The sequence below is a fragment of the Anguilla rostrata genome, chromosome 3 (genome assembly GCF_018555375.3).
Source record: "Anguilla rostrata isolate EN2019 chromosome 3, ASM1855537v3, whole genome shotgun sequence".
NCBI classification, from domain to species: domain Eukaryota; kingdom Metazoa; phylum Chordata; class Actinopteri; order Anguilliformes; family Anguillidae; genus Anguilla; species Anguilla rostrata.
The window spans coordinates 38,587,229-38,614,158 of NC_057935.1; the positions used below are offsets into that span (position 1 = coordinate 38,587,229).

Consider the following 26,930-nt stretch of genomic DNA (forward strand, 5'->3'; position numbering starts at 1 on the left):
CGCGGCTCATTTGAAATAAATGGGAGCAGAGGTGGCGCTTGGGACAGTGCTGGAAGTGCAGCCTTCCCTCTGTTTTCTCTGGATTGCTAAGGTCGCAAGGAGCAGCCAGAGAAATATGATCCAGCCTTTGGCTGCGCTTCTGCCTCAGATTATTGATTCTGGTGAAAAGTTGCTTACCTCTCTTTTTTTAAATGTAGAGAGAGAGAGCACTGCTTAACTTTTCCATCACGGTAGACCTGGCCACTTCTTAAGGAAAATCTAATCTCCTTCTGCGCAAAAGGAACCATCTGTGAAAGAAAGCGATTCGCCAAATGCCAGTGGTTGGAGAACACACTGGAATGATATCATCAGGATTTTTTTTTTTTTTTGTAAAAATACTCAAACTGTCCTTAATGAAAACATTATGTGGCCACTGATCCTGAAATGATAACACAAGCTTGTCAGTCTGTTGCCGTACATATAAAACATCTGTATATATCTGTCTACTGTCTATTTGAAATGGTGCCAGTTCTGGGAGTCTTTGGTCAGAGAGTGCTATGAGAGGGCGGTAGATGTTTTCTGAAAGTTTTCTGTATCGGTTACACAACCCAGAAGACGCATGTAAGTGTATGCAGGCCGAGCTACGCCTGACCTCTGTTCACCTGCAAGCTGCAATATGGCAGTCATGTCGTGTGTCTGTGTAATTACATTACATTACATTACATTATAGGCATTTAGCAGACGCTCTTATCCAGAGCGACGTACAACAAGTGCATAGGTTTCATGATGTAGAGGCGCAAAAGAAACACTAGAGTGAAGTAAGGATCGTAGTGCCAGAAGTGACCACATCGATCAGGACTCCAACCCTGTAGAGTAAGCTTGTTCAGCAAGCGAGAATCCTACCAAGTACAAACTAGCACTGGAATCACACCTAATCATACAAAAACAATCCTGCCAGATACACTAACATAATCAAATTATCCTAGCTAGGTACAGTGAGCTGAACTATAGGCTAGGGAGGGGTGGGGAGAGGTGCAGCCTGAAGAGATGAGTCTTCAGTCTGCGTTTGAAAGTGGTGAGATTCTCTGCTGTTCTGACCGTCACGGGAGGTCATTCCCAGCTGGGGCCAGGACAGACAGGCAGACGGGAGCGGAAGTGCGGACGCCAAGAGGGAGGTGCCAGGCCAGAGGTGCCAGTACGCAGAGGTCTGCTTGGTGTAGGGTCTGATGATCCATGGTAATGACCATGTAACTGCACTCACACACACAAGAGGAAATCATTAAACCCTCGATGATAGTGCAATGCTAACAGTCATCAAAACTATCAAAACAAAGTCACCACGAATTTAAAAAGAAATGGCAACCACGTTTAAAAATAATTAACAGTGAAGTTAAAAGCTAAAGGGGTCTGAACAAGATGGTTGTTTAAAACCAAAATGTTTCAAATCAAAATGACAAAGGAGAATACCTCAATTCCTGATGATGTTGTACTGTATATGTTATGGCTTGTGACTGGAGCTGTTTTCCTGATAGAGCTTACAAAGTAGTCCCTCTGTAGCATCACTGTCATTGTGTTGACCTCAGCTGCTACTGTCTGTGCTGCAGAGCTGCCACTCAGACAGTAGCTCTCTGAAGCCTGCAGAGGGCAGTAGAGCGCATGGCACTGGGAAAGAGACACACAATATCCTGCGGTTTCTTCTCTATTTTTGGGATGTATGGTTGACCCCGAATTTGGAAAAGAAGCCAGTAATTGGTGCATTCAGAGCTGAGGCCTGCTCCGGTTAGCTGCCGGGCGGAGAGGAGACGTGGCGTCTGGACCCGGCGAGGACCGGAGGGCTCGAATCAGACCCCTTTCCCCGGTGCTGAAGGGGCGAAAGCTGAAAAAGCAAAGAACACAGGAAATGACCCGTAGCGCGGTTTTTTTTTTCTTTTTTCTTTTTTTTACAGAGAAAGCTGGTTTCAGTGGTTTTAAAACCACTGTGATTTCGCTCTACCTTCATGAAGGAGCTCTGTGTTCTAAAAATGACAGTGTAGGGATTTTGAAGTATGCCTGTGCAATTTACAGATGAGTTAGTGATCATCTGAACTCAAACTAAAAAAAGAAGCCTAAGATACTACAGGAGGCTGAAAGCCAGTGTGGCTCCAACCACGTGGTCTCCGTGCTTATTTTAAAACACCGTGTGTTACTAGTGGTATAGTAGACAGCCTACTGCGTATCAGGCTTATTAAATGTCTGCTGTTACTGGTCGTCTTTTACAAAGTGTATCCTTCAAACGTTGTGCCATATTTTGCTGCAAATTGCATTAATTTGTCTATAGTTTGGCATGTGGCTCAATGATAAATTTGGAATTTTTGCAAAATAATTGTGCGGGGTATCATTTCCAATGAAAATAACATGTTTTTGTACATTTGAACACTTTTTTAGTCAGTAATCTATGCAAAATTGTAAAGTGTGTGTTATGTACAGTAGGGTACATTCATTTTAAACCTGTGACAAAAGGTTTATTTGCTTTACTCTGTGTTATTCATCAGTGTAATGAATGGGGGAACTGAATAGAATTTTGCTTTATGTGTATGGGTGTGTGTGTGTGTGTATGGGGGTGTGGATTTAATGTGTATGAGTTTTTAAGAGAGAGAGAGAGAAAGAGAGAGAGATAGAGAGAAACTGAGAGAGAGGACAGAACTCGATGTTAAATGAACACTACAGTAAGTAAACAGTTCATTCAGCAGCCACAACAAATGGCTCACTAGATGTAATCTATTTCAGACATACTTTTATACTAGGCTTAAAACAGTAGTGGCTTCAATGAAAAGAAAAAGAAATGCACCATCTGATGTCCTCCTACAAGACAACAATTCCATAGGGCACATTTCATAGTTTTACAACTTGTCACAACAATAGAAAAATAGAAAAATAGAAAAATCAGATAAGAAAGATAAGGCATGCTTCCAATTGTTTTTAACTGCAATTTCCAATGAAAAATAGACATGTTTAGACGCAGAGAAACGTAGCTGTTTCTGGGTTCTCTCAGTCCAGCCCTGAGGCTTCGTGACAGTACTGTATTTTAAAAGCTTGTGAGTGAAGCTGAAGAAGAGGATCATGCCACTGACATGACCCACACTTTTACTGTTCATCCCTCTTTCTATTTCTGAAGTCGTTTTCAGTCACTCGTGTCATCCCCGCACTGAAAGCTCTCGGCACAGCAATGAGTTATGTTTTTTTTCTTTTTTTCTTTTATTCTAGTGAACAGGTCACTTGAAAAGAATAAAAAAAATTGCATGTGAGTCACTTGTTGTCGGCAGGTTTATATTAGTGTGCGGATGTTCTTTCCTATTCTATTTATTCTTTACCGGGTCCCAAAAAAATTGATGAATGATCGCGTGCTTCTCTGTGTCTGTCATACCCATTCTCATGTCATTAGCACACTGTATTATTTATGCTCGTTCCAGGCGACCTCAGAGTGACGCAGTGATACACATAGATTACATCTTGCGTGTTATCCTTTTATACCAAGATACATTAGCTTACGTAACTCCAATAAATATCTTACTGGCATACCTTGCTGGATATTTGGAGTACCTTCAGTAGTTATCCCCCTCTTGCAGTGTACTTCACTCAAGGACAATGGCAGTGACCAGCCTGGTCAATTCACTGCAGGAGATATGATTTGTTTATCCATCCCTCTGGATGTTTGCTGAAATAAGGCAGACATTTACCTGGATTTTAATGAGCATTTGTTCTTCACTCGCTCGAAATTAACTGCAAGGGGTCTTTTTTCTCTTCAAACGCTGTCTGACATGTTTGGAAATTAACAAAGCAAATTAATCGAACTGTGTTTATGAAGAAAGCCTTGCATTTAATTCAAAGTTAAGGATGCTTGTTGAATCCATGCCATTGTGCTCAAGGGTACAGCATTTAAAATCCAAACCTTGTGGTTCCAGTTCAGTTCCGTAACCACTGTGCTGTACTGCTGCCTGTACTGGTGCACTGTGGGTAGCAGTCAGTTCAGAGAGAGGTAGATGTAGGGGTGGGGTAAGGTTAGGCTTTCACTAGCAGAGATTAATTATTTATGTGACATGTGACCATGTTCTGTGAAAGGATTAGCGGTATCTTAATAAGTCTGCCACACTGATCAGTAGTGGTTCCATCAGGAATCATAATTATAAGTAAACTACTGTCCCTGGCCTATCCCTACCTTTTATTATTTATGTTCCCCATGGCCTGTCCCCACCTCTTATCCACGTTCCCCATGGCCTGTCCCCACCTCTTTTTACCCAGGTTCCCCATGGTCTGTCCCCAACTCTTATTATCCATGTTCCCCATGGTCTGTCCCCACCTCTTATTACCCATGTTCCCCATGGCTCAATGTCAGCCTCCTGCAGGAGCTCTCAGGCTCTTGTGTCACTGTGAACGGTTCTTTAGCTCTCTCTCTAGCCACTTTAGGCTGTTCATCACTTGTCTGTGTGCCCTTTTTCTCCAGTGTAGCCTTATCCCTTTTCCCTATTGTTTGGCTCTTAATGGATTTTAATCACGTCAGCACTTTATCATTATTTCCTTTAGATTGGGCCTTTTCTCCCCCCCATTTCATGTTCTTCTGTAGCATGGAGTGATGTTCCAGGAACGTGCAGTCTATCTCTGTTACATGCATGGCGCCGTGAATTAAATAAGAAGTGTGCCTGTCATTGAGATCCCCTCCAAAAGCATGATTATGTTAGAGTGATTGTTGGTAGAATGAGTGTAGATGTCGCAGGTGTTGGCTATGATAAGGGGTCATATCTTTGAATGTCTATAATGGCAAAATGTACAACAAGAAAGAACAGAGGATATATTCATTTATTTAGCTACTGGCTTAGTCGATGTTTAAGTATATGTCACACTGCATGAAAATACAGTGGGATTTACATTTTTTCTCTCTCTCTTTCTCTCTCTCTTTCTGCAAAATGGAGTTGACACTATACAGTGCTATGCCTTAGCCCACATTTAGAATACTAAATAAATAATAAATTAAGGCAACAGGACTCGTTCCAGGTTTCACCCAGATTATTCATGAAGGGAGACTTCACATGTCCTTTGATGTATAATATATATCAATAAATATAAATATGTAGATATAGGTTCAGGGGAGACTTGTTTGAGGAATTTACTTTTATGAAGGAGACTAACACGGAGGAGCATAGATGTTTATTTTAAGCTAATGCTCTATTACAAAACAGAGGGCAAAGAGGTGGAAATAATCTAAAATTCAATTTTGAACTGACACTATAATGATGATATAACACTTCATACAGAGAGTTATTAATGCATGGAACAGTTTGACAGGACTTGCTGGAGTCAGAGACTATTGCATCCTCTCATATCAAACTCAAAATATGAATAAAATTTTTTTTTTTTTTTGCCAATAAAATAAAATGCTTCAAAGCACTGAACGATGTGGGGGAACACCAGTAGTGTTGTCGGTTCACATTTAAATACGTTTTTGTAGTTTCATATATTTATCAAATGACTTAATATGTTTTTAATTAAATTGTTGTGGCTTAATTTATCCTGTTATTATTCTTACAGTTTTATATGTATTCATGCAAAATAAGATACATTCAAAGTTTTGCTTCAGTATTATATGGCCTCATCTGAAAATAACAGTGTTCTTATGTTAAGTAATTCAAGGAGAAATTTCTTGCACTTAAGACTGAGGAAATTGTCCCGCCTTCAGTGAAGCCTGTAGGGCTTGGATAAATATTTTATTAACATTTAAGCTTCTCCTCGTTGTATTATTTCTCTCATACAAGAACATGCGGCATTTCTTTGAGAGTTTATATAGGACAGTGATCAGCCATTTCTCAAGAATGGCAGTTAAAGCAACTCTGGCACAAGTGAAGCACATGTTTATTTTTTGCTCTGTGTTTGTTTGACGTTTAGCAATTATGTATTAGGCCTGGGATGGCACTTATGTCTATGACAACTGGAATTCTCAGAGAGTTTGCCCATCGGCAAGAAATTCACTTTGTGTGTGAGTAATAATTTATTCCTTTGAAAATCTGTAACTGGGTATTCGAAAACAATGTGCCTGTGATACCTTCCCTGATCGCTATATCGATATGGCCCGTGTAAAATGCTATAACCTCAATTGAGGAAGCCCAGCAAAAAGATTAAATCCAGCAGCGCATAGAAACGTCCTTTAGTATCATTCAGTAAACAGCCTAATCGTATTTTTAAATTCATGCGTGAACAAGCCAATGAGCAATTTAGATCCTGGCCCATTAAAGCTGTTTTGGTTTGACAACAACTGACATGTTCCTACTGTTGATCATGTTCTGCAGTATTATATTCCATTACATGGTCCCTTTATTGCCTGTTTCTTGCCTACAGCTGCTGTTCTAGTATCTCTGCTTGGAACAAAAAACTGAGGTGCATTTCTCTGGTGCCATCAGATGTAGCTGCTTATGTCAGCCTCAAGGTGGCAGTCAACTGCCTGCTGAAACGTCAGTGATCACATTTTGTAATGGCTTTAAAATTTGGATACATGGAGATTGAGTTGCATTAGACCATGCAATGGTTGTAGGTTTGATATTTTTATGGTGCAACAAAGAAGGGACAAATATAAAGTTACCCAGGATACAGTGATATGACATTAATGAATGACAGATTCATAATTAATGTCACATCATATTGTTTAGAATGAAACCATCAGCCATTACATCTGCTTATTTATACTGTAACTGGGATGACGTCCTCCAAAATGAGTTTTTTTTTATTCATTATTCATTAGCTCACTTATTCATTCATTATTAGTACTTTGCCAACTGACAATGATTTTTAAAATAAAAAATTAATTAGGTAAAAAAATACATTATCATGTTTGTGTATTAACAAAAATATGAAAACATATTTGAAATCATCAGATCTACTTGAACGATCTTGGGAAAAATAAGTCCAAAGCAAATGGCCTCAAGAACACAAAAGAAGCAAACAGACAAATAAACAAATACGCCATGCAATACTGATGTAAAAGAAATGTACAAGTATCTAAAGGCATATATCCGTAAGTTCAGAACTTACATTAAGAGCTGCTAGGTGGCTATAATGAACCAATCAAAGGGATACAGTGGGTTTTTTTTGATTTGTTGGATGTATTATCATTTCATATAGGGGTGGTTTTCCACTGTAATGCAAATCCAGTGTCTCAATTCTGAAGTCTGAACTGTGCGTGATGACATTGTGCTTCCACACATAGATATAGGAATGACATCACAGCTATTTGCTTGCCCAAATATGAGCATATGTCAGAGGAACACTGTTCCTGAGGAAAACTCACATAGATACAAAAACTCCTACATAACGCATGGTTTAAGCAAGTCAGTGGCATTAACTGGTCTGGGGACCTTTTTGTTCCAGTGACCAATTTATCGGGGAACACAGTGACATGGAGCCATGGTCAGAGACTTGTAAAGGTCAAAGGGCAAAGGAAGCCTATACGTTCAAGTCATACGAGATAGTCAACAGACACAATGCATTTTACCCTACCACTTGTACCTGGGGTCTTTTGTCACTCCGCTTGGCTATTTTTAGTTGTTTTTGGAGATTCTATAAAAGCTTTTGGCTCTGAGGTGAAAGGATCACACCCCAGGACATGCAGTGCCTAAAAATATGCACTGTTGCTATGAATACAGATGAAATGCTTGTCTTTAATTAGTGTTCTCGAATTTCCTAGGCACGGAGAGTGTGCTTCATGTTTGTACCATTTTCAAGGAATCAAATACTGATGTAGCATGGTTCAGCATGGTTAAAGAGTTTTTTTGTTTTTGTTTGTTTGCTTTTTACAGTTAAAACACTTCCATTTGGGTCAATTGAGTTTGTTTAAATCTCAGTGAGATTTGATCTTTGACTGTGTTCTGCTGACCCGAGATAAATTTTGTAATAATTCTTGAGCTTAGCATCTGCCATGTCATTTTGTTCATGCTTTCTGTTGCCAGGGATTGGAAAGGGGAAGCCCGCAAAGATGCTAAAAACTGCCTTGGCCACCTACCCCATATTCAGGCCTCAGTCTTTTCCTTAGCATGTTGCCATTCTGATAGGTTTCCCATTTTACTGTGAGGTTTCAGACTCACAGTAGATATGTGGTCACCAACAAAACTCAAATTAGTCCAAAAAAGCTTTATTGAGATGTAACAATCTGAATTACCGATCCTTGCCAGGTCTCTTTGAAGAGTTGCCAGAATGGCAACGGCAGCGGGCTCAACAATGTTCATGAAACAAAAGACATTCTGTTGTCGTAGGATGAGGTGAAATTAATAACCAAAGGCCTTCTTGTTCATGAAGGTCTTCTTTTCACGACACCCAGAGAAAAAAAAAAATGGTGCTGATGGCAGAAGTGAAAGTCATTATGACTGCATTTTCTGGCAATGGGAAAATGCAGCTGCGCAGCAGTGATTTGGGACCATCCCAATCTGTCATTAGCAGAGCCATAACGTAAGTAAGTGGGCCACTCCATGTCTCATTTTGCAAGATTAATGGATTTCCCATCCAACCCAATGAGTGTCCAGAAAATTGTACCGTGTTTTCGATGTATATATTTTTTTTCACTGGCGTTCAGAGGAGGTTGGTTGTTTATTCTCAAATGATGCTCAATAAATCCTCAACTATACTGTATAAAAATTACAAATTGCCCTCTCTGAGCCATAAAGATTATCTACTAGCACAATTTATAATATAGTCATTTGGCAGATGCTCAAAATCTAAAAGCTCCACCTAAGACTGCCTGACTCTTTGCAAATAAGTTATTCTGAGCAGCTTTATAACCTGCTCTTATGAGCAACATCCTGCGCATATTCTTTTGGTCTTAAGAGCTCTCTTAATGTGATTCTTAGATGCTATTCTGAGAACTTTTATACATACAGCCCCTGAGCCACTTTCCTTGTTTAATACTACCAGTGTCAATATGTGCAATATAATTCTGCAATATTGTGTTTGAGTAATAGAGGAATGGTATTATTTTCCATTTTTATTACCTTATAATGTAAAAATGAAAATATAACATTGGACAATTTATTTGAATATTTCATTCACTACTGCATCACGCACATTCTCTGTAAAAGCTGCGTCCATTTACAACCATTCACTTGGTTAAAAAAAAAGAACTATATGTGTTATTTTATTTTTATTTGAATGAATATAGGGAGCTGCACTTCTCATTGTAAGACGACAAGTTTTTAAACTGGGCATGGAGATGCTATTGTATCTGTGAGCTAAATATTTAACTTTGTAACCTGTATTGTTACAGTTAAATACCCAGCAGTGTCAATATGTTCCTAAAAATGCATTTATGTTGATCATTTCGTGTAAAAGCTATCACTGTGCAAGTACAGAGCTTGTTGTTCATTTCCGTAACATGACATCAAATTTTGGCTGCTTCCAAAAACCCAGACATTCATCCACAGACCAACAGTAGCAGTGATATTGGATTTGTCATTTTAATCACTCTGAGTACTGATCTTAAAAAAAGTTTACCTGATTTAAATTTTTAATGCTCAGAAATCCATTTGAGGATTGCCTAGAGATCTAATTAAGGTGGGCCCAGCTCCTGTGCGGGTCCTTGAGAAAGCAGGTTTCTCTCCCGCAAGTGTTGAAACCTCGCCGTAATCTACCTTCCGCTCGCTCTGACTGCCGAAGGAGCCGGTCTGGTGGGTTTTTTAGGCCTGTGGACTTACGCTGTGACCCCCTCGGTCTCTCTCCTGAGTGGAGCGCAGGCCTACTGAATAAAACATAGGACCTATACATTATTCCAATCTGTCCCACCCTGTCCATTTTCAACCAAATCGGCCCAATCGCACCACTCCTCCAGTTTCTGTCTCTGCCTCACTGCGTGCAAATTTGAATTTTTAATTTGAACCACTGCCGCATGAAGCAACGAGTCTGGCTGCGAAAGAAAGCAATTTACTCTGCACCGTATGCACTGCTTTGACAACGGTAGGGTCTCTGAGCCAAGACCGGCAATCCCACCTTAACCTCCTCTAACTCAATTTTTTAGCCAGGCGACTGCAGTCAGAGGTTCAATCATAGACAATGTAACAATGTGGTTCACGCACACAAACAAAAACACACACACAGGCAGAAGCGTGCGCGCGCACACACACACACACACACACAAACACACCCATACACCCACACACACACAACTACCACATTGTAATGCATAATGAAATGTCTCTGCTTACCACTTGCAACTCTCAGCACTCTCGCACTCCCAGAGTCGATTGTTAACAGTCGGCCGGTATGGAAGAGGCAGTAAGGAATCCTGTTTTAATTACAACACTAAGTACCACTCAAAGAAGCCACTCAGCAATATATAGCCTGCAAATTCACAATTCAACTGAGACCCGGCTGTTCTTAACTGAATTATTGGCTGAGGGTATTGCGTTATTATATTATTTATATGAACACTTTCTTCAAGTGCCCATATAAGGAGAATGGAGAGCATAAACCAACGGGATTTTCTTTCCAAAATGGGGTTGTGAGGTCACCATGAAGGAATGTGATTAAGGAAATGTAGCTCTTCTGTAAAAGCATACATATATCAGCAAGACCTTACATGTATGGAGCAATTGAAGGGTTGGACAGAGAGGCTCCAAGTTGTTCCTCCCTCTCTCACCTGAACCACTACTCTCTTCCCTTTGTCTGCTACTGAAAAATAGCACCTCTTGTTTACAACTGTTATTATGAGTAACAGCCTCTGAACACAATAAAAGAAACAGCACATTTCTCACAGTACTCTTCTATTTAGTACTCCTTTATCTAAAAGGGTAGTACCTTCAGAGTACTGCTGTCTTAAACAATCCCATAAGCTTGTGGTTGTATCCAGAATGATTAACTTAAACTATATTATATGTGGCTAATATGAACTATTTTGCCTGGGCTAATAAGGTTCAGCTTTGCAAGACTGTCCCACAAATTAAATCCACTACCCACACTCTTGATCTCATTCCTACAGAATTGTTAAAGGATGTCTTAGATTTCCTACTCTGGTAATGGAATAAATTGGTATCTAGAGACTAGTGACTTCCCGGTTGCTCTGAAAGACTAATATAGTGAAACCTTTATTCAAGAAAAATAACTTTGACTTTTAGAATTGTAACAATTTTAGACCTATATTAAACACCCCTTTCTGAAGGAAAACTTACTGAGTGGTTTTCAATGACATGAAATTTCCAAAATAAAACAGGATTATTTCTGGCTGGTTTTCATTCAAACCACTGAGACTACTTTTGCCAAGCCAGTGAATGGACAGAATATTGATTAAAATCAACATCAAATCAATGATCAGATTTATCTGATCATGTTGTTTTAGACCTGAGTGCATTGTTTGACTCCATAAACTATAGAATGTTAATTGTTCATCTTGAAAATTGGATTTGGCTTTATAGAACTCTGCTCAGTTGATTGAAATCATATTTGGAAGAAAAACAATTTTATGTCAGTCAATGACCATATATGTATGCTATAACACATGGAGCAAAATTATCTGGCCTCATTTCTTTTCTTATTCTTTGCTTCCCTTAGACAAAATTATTTTCAAGTTGTTGTGTTCAATGCATTAATGCAATATTACTATTGAACTACAGGGAGTGTGTACAATATGCAGGATGTGTATGACAGATGGTTACTGCTTCCGGGTTAATGTTACCGTGTTGGGATGATGCCCTGCTGAATAAAATGTTTCTAGTACTCGGTTCTAACGCCGTCATTCCTGACCTACGAACATAACACAAGTACAGTATAAATTAACTCTGATGACTCCCGGTTATACATGTCTGTTCCACCAAATGATCACACACTTAAAGCATTGGTTAAATGTCAGTCAGATGGTTTCTATTTACAGGCCCATATTCTCTGAGAGAAAACAATAGTGAGCAAATTGGGGCTTTTCGCTCCACAGTGTAAATGGAAAGTAAAGAACCTAAAGGTAATTTTAGAATTCAGTCTGAGTTTCACAGCTCATACGTATAATATAATTAAAACTACCTTTTTTAGTTTGAGAAATTTTGCCAAAGTAACACCTTTTTTTTTTTCCTTTTCCAGCCTCATTCTGACGGGTTATTGCAGAGGTTAATTATGTTCTTTTTACTGTTCTTCCAAAAAAAAAGGCTATTGACAGATTGCAGTTTGTTCAAAATACAGTTGCAAGAATAATAACCAGCACAACAATGAGATCTGACATTTATTCTGTCTTTGCTGCCCGGCATCTTTGTATTTCAGGGCTAATTTTAGTTATTTTGCTTTAAAGCCCTGACTGGCTGATCCACTGAGGGAAGATATCGAATGCAGCTCATGTTGTTATTGTGCAATAGCTGCAAAAGCTATCCCTGTAATATTAATGACCGTCTCACTGAAGCATTGATATAAATCCAGTTACCGCACAACCCAAATAGTTAGCGAGCACAGTTCCCGGTTATAATGAAAGCCACATTATTATTTCACCGTTTTGCTAAGCTGCTGTGGGATTGCTATAATGGCTGGTGGCACACTCGAACTTCGGCTGCATTATTTGGAGCGGTTTGAGCAGGGAGCCCCATGTGCCACATCATCAGCCTCGCCTTGAGTCCACCATCCTCTCCATAAATCCCATAAAAATATAGACTTTAATATTGTATTACCTGCAAATGCCTGCAGTGTGCTCACAGGCACAGGATCACATGATTACCTGATCACCTGATTAATCTTACATTTAATGGCTAATTGTGACCCTTGTAAAGTCCTTTTCGTAACACAGAGAGAGGAAGGAGAGTAAACAAAAAAGTCTTTGAGTGGCCAAGGGCACCAGTATCTGCCTGGTACACTGTACGCAGATGCATTTAATACATTCTGTTCAGTTTGAAATGCATCCATATACACACACACAAAACAACAATAGACATTTGCAATAAAAAAAAAACATCAACTACTCTTGGGGAAAAGGGAAAATCAAAAGGGAAATCAGTCAGCAGGGCACAAGACAGCTTGAAGAGGTGGAAAGATGTTATCCATGATTTGACTGATGCATTTTTTAGTGCAAACCTTCCGCTTGAAAAATTGGATAATGCCAAATTATGTGAGTCTCTTTTTAAACTGTACAAGAACCAGTCCAGTCAACTGATGGCACAGACATTTATGTTTTGCACATATTTTTGTCTTTCGAGGAAGTTCAATTGACGAGTGGCACGTGACCGAACTGTACTATCCCTTAAGCTGACAAGCTTGTTGAAGTTTTTAGAAAGGTTTTAAGCATGGTCCAAGTGGAAAGCTTCTTCACAGGAAGGTAATAACGGAACACGTTTCGGGCCTATCAATAAAACTCAAGCCTAAGCCATCTGAAACAGAGGTAAGACAGCATTATGCTGTGTCATACCATTCCCAGTACCTCAGTACCTATTCCAGATTTGTGGTCCTCGAGATAGACGTCTCTATACTGCTGTGTTGGCACAGCTCAGTATGGAGTTGTTGTACAATGTAGGTTCAGAGCTCACGTTAATCAAGGAATATGGCGAAAACCTTGAAATGATCCAGTTTGAGAGTCAAGAAGTTAGGGCTTTATGAAACATACCGTACAATAAGATTGAACAACTTAAAAATGACTAGGCCGTACACTGGTCTAGCAGATGTACAGCATAGGCAAAAACAATAAATAGTCAATGCCAAACTTTCAGATGAGTTGTGCAGAAACTGAACACATATTTCAACCCCAGTGCACTCTGAAAGAAACCTCATTTCTTTCAACCAGCGCACACATTTCTTGAGGCTGTTGGGGATTTTGACCCTAAGTCTGCTCACTTCACTCAGCAAAACTCCCTCTGGACTTCAGTTACCCGCAGGTAATTTATTCCTGTTAAACCAACCTCTTTCACAACTGCACTGCGGGTGCACTACAGTCTCTAGTCACAAAATTACCTAAATTGAGTTGGATACACCTTAATTTCCCACTGCCTTGAGTCACTGCTTTGACAGTAGTGCCTTGACTGCACTAGATTTTTACTGTACTGTACTTTCTCATCTCTTGCCTTTAATTTATTATTATATATTGCCTTTTTATCACTGCTGTTTTTGTTTTAACATATTTTTGAATTAGTTTCATAAAAATGTTGTTTCTATGTGTAAACCTCTTTCTTTTTGAAATGCAAGTGCACGTCTATGCATTGATAAATGAATGCATGACCTCCACCTGCCTCTTTCATCTTAAAGCAATCAGCTGTGACTGTTGACCCTGCCAACCCCCCCATCCCTCCCCCACCCCCTACTCATTTCAGCCTTTTCCTTCTTCATTTTATCAATAATAACTTCTCTTGAAGGCAATAATCCACCAAAGTCAGGAATTTACTTATTCATGCAGACTTAAAACATTTTTGTTTTAGAAAAAATCTAATTACAAATTTTCTTGGTTATACATACTGTGACTGAATTAATTGTCTATGTTATTCATCTCAAATTTGAAACTTCTGAAGCGTTTCTGAGAAAGTTTTTATACCTGAGATACATATTACTTTTTGTTAATGGAAATTGCATGCTTATTGCACAAGTTCCTGATTAAATGTAGTTTCAGAAAAGCCCCATTCAATGCCACACAATTTCAGAATTTTCAAAGGAAGACAGGCAAAACAGCAAAGATACTGCTGTGCAAGGTTGCAAAGAGAAAAACTGTGAGCATGAATTGAAAAATGTTTCTCCAAGGCTATCCACAGCAGTCTGTCACATAGCATATGCAGCAAATGAGAGAAAAGCATGAGAATGATTGACTTCTTGTTCTATGAACTGGAGCTTCTTCTTTGTTCCTTGTTTAACTTCCGAAGAAAACATTTTTGCTTTTATTCATAGGAAATTTTGAATATGTCCATTGTATTAACATAGGAATAAAGCTGTAAATAATTTAACAATAGCACAAAATTTAATTGTGTGGGCCAGTTGTAATGCTGTGATTCATTCTGTATGACTAGTAGTAGCATAGCTTCAAGGCTGTACACATAGCTGGGGACATGATGCTGTGTGACAACACAACAAACTTCTGAGGCCGTTGAGTTCACTGCTTTTTTAACCAAGATTCTGTCTTCTGTTTGTTCTTTTCCCACACCAGAAAGATGCATATCTGCGTGTGTCTATAAATAAATAAGAAGCGTTAAAGACAAATTTTTTATTTAAAAAGCCTGTGTCTAACTGTCAGATAATGTTTCATGTGAAATAATGTGTAGTCTACAATGGCCGCAGTTATATTCCATACTTTAGCAATCCAGCACTATAATAAATAAATAGAGTAGCTACCGTAGCTAATGTAATTGGCTCCCATAAACAAGCATAGCAGAGCCTTGTCACCTAGTTTGTTCAATAGTGGGTGAAAAACATCAAACCTTTTTCTAGGAAATTTAAAGCCAAAGACATAAAAAATTGCCCTTAAGAGCATCATCCAAGCTTAATAATGATGAAGAAATGCTACCTTAATCAAACAGCTAGATATCTAGTTAGCCACCTTTGAGCTACAGTACGTTTGCTACTGCTGCTATCTTGCTACCCATGCTATCAGGACTGATTATGCCAAGGTTGACTAATCTGTGGTGTGTTTATCAGTGAATTATAAGAAATAAATCTTTGTTTCATTTGGGCTCACTGTGTTGATAATTGCCACGTAGGTTGAAACAACTATGAATGAATTATAAATAGCTAATGTGGATCTGATGAACAATGGTTTACAAGTTAGTAGAATAATAACACTTTAAATATTATTGTATTTGGAACTTTTCAACTATTTCTCTTTCGCTGAAGAAACATGCCCTTTGAAGTAGGGGAGAGTGGGGCAAAACACAGGGTAAAATGTAACACGGTAAAATTTTTTGGGAGAAGCATCGAGCTTGAACAATGTATTTCAGGTTAAACACACATCTTACCATCTCTTTGTCTCGAACGAATGGCAGGAGAGTTCAGTGAATATTTCGGGAGTTATTGCCAAATAACTGAACTGAACACTGAACAGTCTCATTATTTATTGTTTACTACCTATTTAATTAAACTGGAACAACCGCTGCTATTTCATATAACCGCTGCTACTTTATTCTTTATTTATTTTCTTTATTTATTTTATGTATATTGTTACTATCTCTATGTTTGATATTTGATGTGTGATGTTTAATTTGTTAACTTTTTGACTTATGGTGCTGTACTCACTGGAAACCTGAATTTCCCTAAGGGAACTTCCCTACGGGATCAATAAAGTTTCTATCTATCTATCTATCTATCTATCAAAGGTTTTGGCTATACAGTATGCAAGTTAATTTTTTTACTGGAAGTGTTTTTCAGCTACTGTATTATGCAAGTATGTCAAATTATCCAAATGTATGTAATCGTACATAGTTTTGATATTGCATGCTAGCTTACTGGGACTACTAGCCAGACAAAAGTACAGACAGCATCCCCTCTGACCCTGTCCAGGCATAAACAAGTATAAATGGATGGATAAAGAGTACATTATGAAAATTCAATGTAAATCCTGTACTGTTGTTATTCCATTGTTCTGTAGAACTCCAGCAATCTATCACCCTGTTTAGAAATCCATAGTGTGCATTGCTTATGGTAAATGGATCATTTAAACTGTTTCTTTTCCAGAGATCCCCCCCCCCCTCCTTTTTTGTTTTAGCCTCTAGAAGTTGTATTACTATTTAAGGTGAGGTGTGCACAGAGTAAACACATTTGGGACATTTGGGACATTATTGATGTTTATGGTATAATTTAAAGAGTGTATGATTCCCCTAGGCCATAATGTGTTTCCCCTAGTCTTTATGTTGTATAAACAGGGGTTAAGCTGGGATTTGGGAGGCTGGCAAACCCTAACATCTGGTGTATCATAAAAAAAAACCTTTAGGGGGGCAGGATGGGGGCTGCACAACAAAATGAATGTCAAAAAATGTACAAATTATCTCTGTAATATATTATCTCTACTACAGATTGAGCAGGTGCTAGATGGGCTGTTAAAATTTATTCACCCCATGAATAAAAACAAGACAAATTATTCTACAATGTAGGCCCATGTAAAGTGTGTATCGCTAATCATGTAGTAATTTGCACTTAAGCATTGTGTTATGCATACTTGCATTCTGTGTAATTCTTCAATTCATATTACATTCTTCCAAGCATACTAGAATTTACTTCACAGAATGCAAGAGTGCAAGTCAGCTTTGATTTAGGACACACTTGGTGATGTAATTACTAGCGTCAGAATACCTTTCACTTGAACCCATTTCACTATCTGCGTAGTAAAAACAAATATTGTGAAAATTCACTTGATGGCAAATTATTGTAGCATTTGGTAGTGCCCTCTTTTCTTCACGGACAAATCTTTGGCATCTAGAAGTGCAGACCTTCAGCTGGAAAAAACTGCTTGGAAAAATTGTGCAAGAGGAAAGAGCTCTTACAGTACCAAGCCCTCTATCCCCCTCCAAACAGTTTCCCCGATATGCGCCAACTTGATGGAAACTTTTATGCACAGTCTGGCAAAGCACCTTGGTTAAAACATTAACTCTGGTGCAGGAGGCTAGTACAGCTAAACAGCACTAATGTCAAGGTTACTGTGTTCTCTACATTGTAAATAGAACGACTAACCTGTTGCACAGACCTCTGCTTTTGCCTCCACAATATAAATAGCCCTGGGACTGGTGGAATTCATTAGATGCTCGACAGGGATGTAACTCCAGCTGCGATATTTAGAAAAGTGTAGAAATGATTTGCGAGAACAGTTTAACCTCCTTGGAAATAAATACAGTAGGCTGCACGCAGCGAGTATTAGTGCAATATAGGGTCTGATATAAAACTTGAAACATGATGCGCATGCATTAAAGAACTGCATGCAAATCAGAATAAAGTGAAGCCTGGAGCGGGCATAGGAGCTGTTCAGTTACTCTCTGCTCAAACAATATTCAATGTCCTGTTACTGCCGTTGAGATTTACTTCTGGTTTCTCTGGTTCATGGTCAGCACTATTTGTAAGTGCTACAATAACAACAGTACCCAGTGGTGAGATAGATGCAGCCTCATCAGTAAGGTAGGTATTTGATTAACGTCTTGCTGTAAGTGTTGTAACCTCACTGAATTGCCTTTTGGCAGTATCGCCGAATACAGTGTGTTCCTTTGTGTTGTTTGAAAGTAGCATCGCCATTTTTTACAAGAAAAGGAAAGAGCTTTTTTTTCACAATGTTGTGAACAATCAAAGATTGGCTACATTGCGTGTTCATACACAAGAACACACAATACAGCCAAGCAAGCTGTTGGTTATATTTCTCTATTTTATATTACCTCACTCTGAACAATGTAGATTTTGATGAGAGAAACCAGTGAAAATACCAGCTCAAATAATCCAGTAGTAGTGTATGATAATTCCAGTTATTTACATCATACTTTAATAACACTATGCTACTACAAAAGCTTGGATTTTATCAACATTTGTTGTTGAGTTACAGAGGCAAATACTCATTTCATTTTTGCAAACATAAATTTGCTGAGTTAATTAAGGTGACTGCTGTACTCACTTGCAGAGTGTTTATTTTTTTTTGTTGTCAAATTTAATTGAATTTAATTTTGAATCAAAGTTACAGACAAATGTTGATTGAATCCAAGGCGTATTGTTTAATATTTGTGGAATGTCATGTAGATACAAACATTACTTAAAGTAATCACATTTTTCATCTAAACATAACCATGTAGACCAAATTGTTGCACAGTTAACTAAATGTTCATGTAATGATCTAGTTTGTGCAACTGACTGTCTTGATACTCTAAATAGATGTAAAGGGATGTAATTGCTCTGCAAAATGTGTCAAGTCAGTGAAATCAGTCAATAATAGTCTATGGATTTTGATAATTATATAATATGTCATTCACTTATGTAAACGTAATTTAATGTACACTGTGAATAATGAGAAAATATTAAAAAATAATGGACATAAGCTACTGCAAGATGCAAACTGTATAATGTAAATATTTTTAATGAAGTTACAGTCACATCTGTGACAGGCACATCTGCAGCTCTTTTAGTGTTATACGTCACACAGTGCAATAGCCTCTCCCACTCACCTGCTTAAACGCTGCGAGAGGTACAAACCCTCCCATCAGAGCACATTAACCAGCGCCTGTCAGACCCAGAGCCCTTTCTGCCGCTTCGCTGTCTGACTGGCAGGCTAATGCGTGAGAGGCGGGCCTTTCTGTGTGGCAGACAGGCACGCCCTATATCAGACCCGGAGCGGACCACCGGACCCTCACTCAGCAGGACCGGCGCGAGGGTCCAGTTACTGCCCACGGACGAGTTGGACACAGCAGACAGCTTTCCAGGTGCTTTCAAATCTCAAAGAGCCCTTGCTGTCTTCCCCTCTGCCTCAGCCAATGGGCTTTGCCCCGTGAGGGGCAGGGACGCCCAGGTGTGCTAGCGAGCTGTGCATATCGGCTCCCTTTTTCATATGACGGGAAGCATCGGAAGCAGACGCCCGAGTCGCGCAGTTTTGGAAGGTGCAGCGGAGATGCAATGCAATGTCACGGACTCGCACAAAGCGACAACTGTGCGCGTCACCACAAAAGCTAGCCAGGGCAAAGAGCGCGCACAGTCGCTAGAACTCTTTAGATAACAGCCGCCAAAACCGAGTGGTACAGAGGACAGCAAACATTTATATCGCTCCCCTGGAACAAGCCCGGTGTTTCAAAACCAAACAGTTTGCTTTGTATGCCATTAGGAAAGCACGAGTTCAGGTTTTCCACTCTGTGACTCGGAGGGGGATAAGAGATTGAAACTGAAGGAAGAGCTATTTGCTGAAATCGGTCTGTGAGGCTCCCCACAGAGGATCAGAGGCACAAGTGTTCTCTGAACGTGGGGAGTTTTTGATACTGGCCATAAGGCCATAAGCTCTCTTCAATTATACATTTCCTGGGGCCCCCAATGGGCTCAGTCAGCACAGGTGCTTGCAAGTAACACAAGGCCTGTAGCCAGGGGCACCGTAAGGGGTGGGAGGGGGGGAGTTAAGATGCTTCCAAGGGCCTTGACTGGCACGGGCCTTCAAAAAAATGTTAGAACATAGGATTTTCTGGGGTGGTGGAACCAAATTTTCTGATCTTTTCATGGTACCCAAAATCCCTGGTGGCGCCCCTGCCTGCAGCTGCAGGTTTGAGTCCAAGCTTTGCCGTTAGCCAGGAGACAAGAATTATGGGCCTTATCCATGACTTTGAGTCATTACGGCTCCTCAGGATACCACTGCAAATCCTCTCAGGGATGTGGCAGGCAGTCCAGCTGTAGTTCTTCACACAGGTATAAGCAGCATAGCAGCGACTCGCGGGGCACAATTAGCAAACACAAATTAGGAGCAAAAGGCGAGAAGAATATAAATAACATTTTGATAATGCAATAAATCAAAGAAATATCTCTGTGCTACTGGTTGTGTTACTGCAGCTATTTTGTGAATGTCCCACTAGGCTAGTATTACGCAATAAAAAGATACGATAATGAAGAAACAATCAAAAAAATGTGTGAGAAAAATTGTCAGAAACAGAGCGGTCATTATGTATGGACATGCTGCCTTTGGGTTTGCGATGTGAACATTCCTTGAACTCGAAAGCTGTGGGCAATTGATTTGTAAGTCACTGCTGTTGTGTTCATTTAGTGCTGAAAGTCGTCCTGTTGAATTTTAAAATGACCACTTAACGCTCTGCCGGGAAGGTAATAAGGGAGCTGGTGATCACAACAGGAAATGCGTTTCAATCACGGAGGCAATAGCGGGAGGTCTTGAGTTCTACAGAGAAACTTGCAATTCAAGTGGAACAATCCCTCCACGCAGAGAGACACGCCAGTCACCTCTCCTCATCAGCGCTCTGAAACGGGGCTTCTCCCGAGACTGACCCTTCCGAGCTGGCCCAGGAAATGATACTGCTCTCTATTTGAACATACACACACACACATCTACACACACACACACACCCTATGCACACACATACACACATTTTCTCATCCCCACTGAGTCTGTGCCCCAGAGTCAACATCTCAACCTGGCCCCAGGTCCTAGATATCAGGGTGTGAAATCTGTCAGCGCGTCCCTCGCTCCCATCCATTCTTGGCTATGCTCAGTGCTGCTCAGGAGCCAAGTGGAGTTCGCTTGCACTTCCTATCATATGATCAGAAGGTCTCAATGGGTGGGTGGGGCTGTTATAAGTGTAATGAAACAGAAACACTGAATGTTTTAAACTATAACAGGATTTTTTAAAATAAGGCTCATGTACTGGGCTGTGCTCCTTCGGAATAATATGTTTTACTGTCAGTTTTCTATTTTATGTATAACCTCTTTATCAGGGGTATTCAGATCTGGCCCTCAAGGTCAGTAGTAGCTACTGCTAGTTTTCTTCTTCTGCCTGATAGTCCAGTAATGCCCAGAGATTACACTCACCTGGTGCATCAGGTTTAAATCAGTCCCTGATTAGAGGGGAGCTGTACTGCTCACCCCAATGGCCAGTAAGCTTAACACTAATGAGTATGGCCTGCGGACATTACTGAATTATTTTGTTATCAGCACTTCCCTCCTTCCAGTGCTGCAAGGTCACTGTAGTCGCTTCCAGGCCTCTTGTTAAATTATCAAGGCAGTGCGGTGTGTTAATCGTCTCTATTAATGTAATTACCATCAGCCCAGCTCCGTTGATCTGATCACATTTGTAGCACTGCTATTAGTCAGTGCTCTACTCAATAATAGGTACAAGCCAATTGTAATTGAGAGGAAAAACATTGGCCATATTTTCTTTCTTGGCTGAGCAGGATTTTATATATGCTGTGAGTTTTATGTACAGACTGTTTATTCGCCTGCCATTTGTATTTATTTTATTTATTGACATTTTAGAGTCAATAAAATGTTAGTGTGTTCATTTGTTCAGGGAAAATCCATGTGAAAATTATAACTAGCATACTTAATCTGCATTATACAGCATGGGAATGTACTTTGCCATGATATATTTTAAAACAAAATAAGAGATAATGTTCATTTTTTAACTGAAGTGATTATGCTTGAGCATTCAGATAAGGTAAAATGAAACATTTTCAGTATTATTGAGGAACAAACCCCAAAATCCAGCGTTCCTTATAAACGTCTTGTGGGCATGGTCTGATGATAAATTGTGTGTAAAGTAAAACCAATTATAAGCATCTGTGTACCATGAATCAGACAATATCAAGTATCAGGATCTACAGACCGGAGTACGAGGCATGTCAAAAGCAAGGGGCGTGTCGAAAGTAAAAAGGGAATGTTGAAAGCATGTTTTCTATTGGTCGATTATTCCGTTAGTTACGCACATTATCCAGTCAAAAGCATCCTCCAATGAAGGCGTGTGAGAAGCCTTCTGATATCTTTGACCACAGTTCTGTGTTTGACTGAAGACGTGCGCCTCTGTTTCTGTCGTTTGATGATCTTGCAAGCAAGTGAACCTGCAAGTAAATAATGCATGAACAAAAGTTGTGGTATTTGAACAGAAGTTGCGGCATTTGACTAAACTGTTGCATTTAATATTTGAAAATGATGTTTAATTGCCAGTCAATTATACAATATGTGTTTTATTACCCATTGTAGCAAAGTCAAAACTGTATTAAGTGAGGCTAAAAACTTATGAGCTAGCTAGCTAAAAGCATCAATACATCAGCATGAGAAAAAATGGAACATGCCTCATAATTTAGCTTAAATTGCTCATTTAAATATTACTGTCATTAACGTGCTTAATAGAAACACATTACAGTTAAAGTCAAGACCAGTTACTGTCGACAAAACTCATTGGTGGTACCTCCTTGCCTGTTTTGTTCAATGACCGTATACCGACCTAGCAAAAGGCATACATTTGTGACACACCTGGAGACATATGCTTTTTACACAACAATGGACCTTCCAGGCTTCTGTTACATGGACTGCTCTTACAACAGTGGCTGTAATTTCTGAGTTGCTATTCTTTCAGAATTCAAAGAAGCAGCATTACTCTCCCCATCTCCTGGTGTGGAAAGAGGTTGAAGACATCAGGGGCTGTATCATGAAGCAGGCTTGACAGGAGTTAGTTACAGTACTGAGCTAGTTGTACTGAGTAAAAACCCAGAACATGGAGTGAAGTAAAAAGAGTTGTTCCAATGCAATTATCCAGCTAACTCTGTAATTTTGCTTTGTGATACAGACCACTGGAGCCATACTACTGCAAAGCCTGTTTTCTATTATTCTTTACAATTTTATGTTCAGCAAATGTTCATTTCCATTAACATGCACAAGCAATCTTTCCTGTGATTTACCCCCCTCATCACTGATGCTGAAACAAAAGCAGTGATTGGCTGATTACTATATTTGATTTTGTACATGTTAGGCTGCATCTTGTCCTTCAGGTGCAAGCTCACTGATACCCTGATGATTGATAGAAAAATGAAAATATTATAATATTATTTTATTGACACAGCTTACTTCCATTTACTCTTAACTCAGCATGATCCATCTGTTCACCATGGCAACCAGGACAACGTGTTTCGTATTTACTCGGGTTACATTTGTCTAATATTTCAGGTTGTCTAAAGATATGAATTCATTCAATATGAAAAATATGTAGTAATAGAGCAAATCAGGAAAGGGCCAATTATATGCCACTGTATTTACCTTAACTACACTATGGTACTGAGGAATGTAAATACAAATTAATATGATCAAATTTGTGGAATAGTGCATAATACATACTGACAGTTATTAAGATTTACTAAACAAGTAAAATACATACAGTACAATGCTGTGAAAAAGTATTTCCCCCCCTCCTGATAGTTTCAGATCTTTAGACAATGTTTCAAGCATCAATTGATTTTATGAGTATCATCAAACCAAAGCAAATTATAATAAATAAATGAAATAAAGAGAAGTCCACCAACATTATAAAAAGTACAGCCCGTGATTCTACTTCGTAAGAAGCTCTAGTAAGTTTATGTTTTATATAATGCTGAACTTACCAAAGTGTTTTTATATGCTGCTGAAGTAATGTGTTATACTGGTAATATGAATACGGCTGTCAAATTATTATATTTTTGATCATATGGACTATGGGACTTTTGTTGCATAATTTGTCTTGATATGAATGGGTTCAAAATCAAAAGCACTATTGAAAGAAAATCCACTCTACAAATTATGCAACAAAAGATAATTAGGCTTATTAGTGTGCAATCATTTAATGCCATTTCGAGGCTTTACAAGTGTAACGACAGGAATTTTGCTTAAATAATGTGCTTAAAAAAATATTGCAAATTGAGATTGATCGTTTCAGTGAATAGATACTAATGTTATTTCTCATTAAAACGCAAAGAGTAGAATTCGGTTATGATAGAAAAATAATACATTTTATTATAGAACATGTCATACAACACTCTATACACAAGGTATTAATCTAACAACTAGTGCTTGTAGTGAGCCCGAACGGACCAGTACACTGTATCGGAACCTCTACGTTTTGCTCATATAAGTAGTTATTTTTTACATTATTATTTTTTCATAAATACTGAGACTTAGGGTTATAATTTAAAAACGGGGTTGCATTGGTGGCTCAGTGGTAGAGCTCCTGCCTGCCATGCCAGCGGCACGGGTTCGTATCCCGGCCAATGCCCCAAAACACACCCACCTAATGCCGGTCCCAAGCCCAGATAAATGGGGAGGGTTGCGTCAGGAACGGCATCCGGCGTAAAAACATAAGCCAAATCAAATATGCGGATCTGATCCGCTGTGGCAACCCCTAACGGGAACAGCCGAAAGAAGAAGAAGAAGAAGAAGGTGAAGGTGGTTATAATTTCTTAGGTTCTTGAAACAGCAGCCACTTGTCTCTCAAGGCACATGATCAGGAATCTCTACAGCAGGGCTGCTCCGCCCTGTTCTTTGAGATCTACCATCCTGTAGGCTTTTGCTCTGACCCTAATTTGGCACAACTGATTTTACTAATTATCTCAGTGAGGTCTCTAGGGCTGCATTCAGAATGGCCCTTTCACTTCCTCCCATAGGGAAATCTACACAGAGGACTAAGTGCGTTCATCATTGTCTTTTTATGCGCAATTCATTATAAAAATACTCGTTGCTGATCAATAAGATACCATTGTATATGCGCTGATATAAATTGTATCATAAGTAAATAATGATATCAAACGCATAAAACATATGTCCTCAAAGGCCAACCATATAAACATTCTTTTCTCTGCTGATGAATGTTGAAGTGAGGAAGATACGCATGAGATAAGCATAATTCAAACAGCTCTGACCCCTCCCCTCGATCGCCCCCCTTGTTCAAGAAGGGCTTCCTCACATAAATGTCACATGATACGTTACTGGAGGTCTCACTCCATTGGAGGGAAGAAGTGAAGGGTGAAATGGCGACATAGCTCAGGAGGTAAGACCGATTGTCTGGCAGTCGGAGGGTTGCCGGTTCAAACCCCGCCCTGGGCGTGTCGAAGTGTCCTTGAGCAAGACACCTAACTGCTCTGGCGAATGAGAGGCATCAATTGTAAAGCACTTTGGAGAAAAGCGCTATATAAATGCAGTCCATTTACCATTTTAATTTGGATTGAGATGCAGCCCGGGTTGTCCACAGAGTAATCCTGCTTTGTGATACAGGCCCCTGGTCTGAAAGCTGGAGCCAGGAGCCTAAAGCTGCAAAATGACAATAAAGGCAGGGATGATCAATTATTGTTAATGTACTTCCTTACAGTTTTAAGAATAAACATCTTGCCACATCCTACTCAGATGCCATTGTTGTAAACACATGGGAAAGTAAGAATGGGAAAGCACCAAGAGCTGTTTCCTCCTAGTTCACTGTAATTTGCAACCTTTGACTCTACCTGTCCATGTGTGTGGTACAGCAATGAAAGGGAAGGAGCCTGAAGGCTAAGCTCCAAATTCGATTCAGCCAGGAAAGCATCAGTGAGGTCAGGGACTGATTGGGTGATTAGACCAGGCTTTCAGCTGGCTTTCCAATTGATCCCGAAGGTCTTGGATGGGGTTGAGGTTAGGACTGTGTGCAGGCCAGTCAAGTTCTTTCTCACCATTCTTGACAAAACCATTTATGTATGGACCCTTCTGTGTGCTCGTGGGCATTGTCATGCTGAAACAAGAATGGGCCTAACTATTCCCCAACTATTGGGGGAGCACAGAATCGTCTTGAATGTGATTGTATGCTGTAGCATTAAGAATTGCCTTCATTCGAACTAAGGGGCCTAGCCCAAACCATGAAAAACAGCCACGGACCAAGAGGTTTCCAGATACTTTTGGTCATATAGCGTACATACTTTAGATGAATATAAACAATAAAAAACATCAATGATGTTACTTAACTCTACAAAACAAAGTAGTTCTGGTGACTAAAGCTACAGCAACGAGCCAAACATGGGCTGAATGGCTCTTTCTTGTCGGTACATTTTCTTATGTACAAGACAGAATAATAGGAGGTTATACAGTTTGTGCTTACAGTGCTTTAAAGGGCCTTGTAAGAACAATGAAACGTGGCCTGGAGAGAGAACTCGGTGGTCCTTGAAGGACAACACGCAGCCTTTTGGGAAACCATAATTTGATCCAGTGGGATTCCATCTTGCTCATGAAATGGTGGTTCTTTTCTTGTGTTGTTATTGTTCTTTTTTTCCCATCTGCTTATTGGGGATGAGCTTTGCGGGGCATTGATTCGGCCCAAACAAAGCCGAAGTGGGAAGCCTGAGTCGGGCGTGCTGGTGATTAAAGACGCTCGGGTCTGGCGCGACGCCCTGCTTTTCTGCGAATCGTCCCACGGGGGGGCCCGCCGGGGAACTGCAACTGGGAGCGCATTTGATTTGCAAATACCCTGCAATACAAAACAAAGGTACATTTATCCAACCCCCCCCCCCCCTCCCCAAATGGCTGATAAGCAGCCGTCCATGCTTTTCGGGTGCGCGTCAGCATTAGCGGGGAAGAC

The 26,930-nt window shown here is 39.7% G+C and overlaps 1 protein-coding gene across 5 annotated transcripts in view; it reads left to right on the plus strand.

Annotated features, from left to right (window-relative positions):
- xirp2b (xin actin binding repeat containing 2b) overlaps positions 1–26,930 on the plus strand; it is a 68,019-nt gene that overhangs the window by 10,058 nt on the left and 31,031 nt on the right. Inside the window, exon 1 of one of the 5 annotated variants that reach the window (XM_064327447.1) lies at positions 17,590–18,024. The exons of 3 other annotated variants lie outside the window; for them this stretch is intronic. The gene's annotated coding sequence lies outside the window, so the exon portion shown is untranslated. Of the gene's footprint in view, positions 1–17,589; positions 18,025–20,449; positions 26,838–26,930 lie in introns of those variants that run through there. One more of the 5 variants, XM_064327448.1, reaches the window with a different exon arrangement.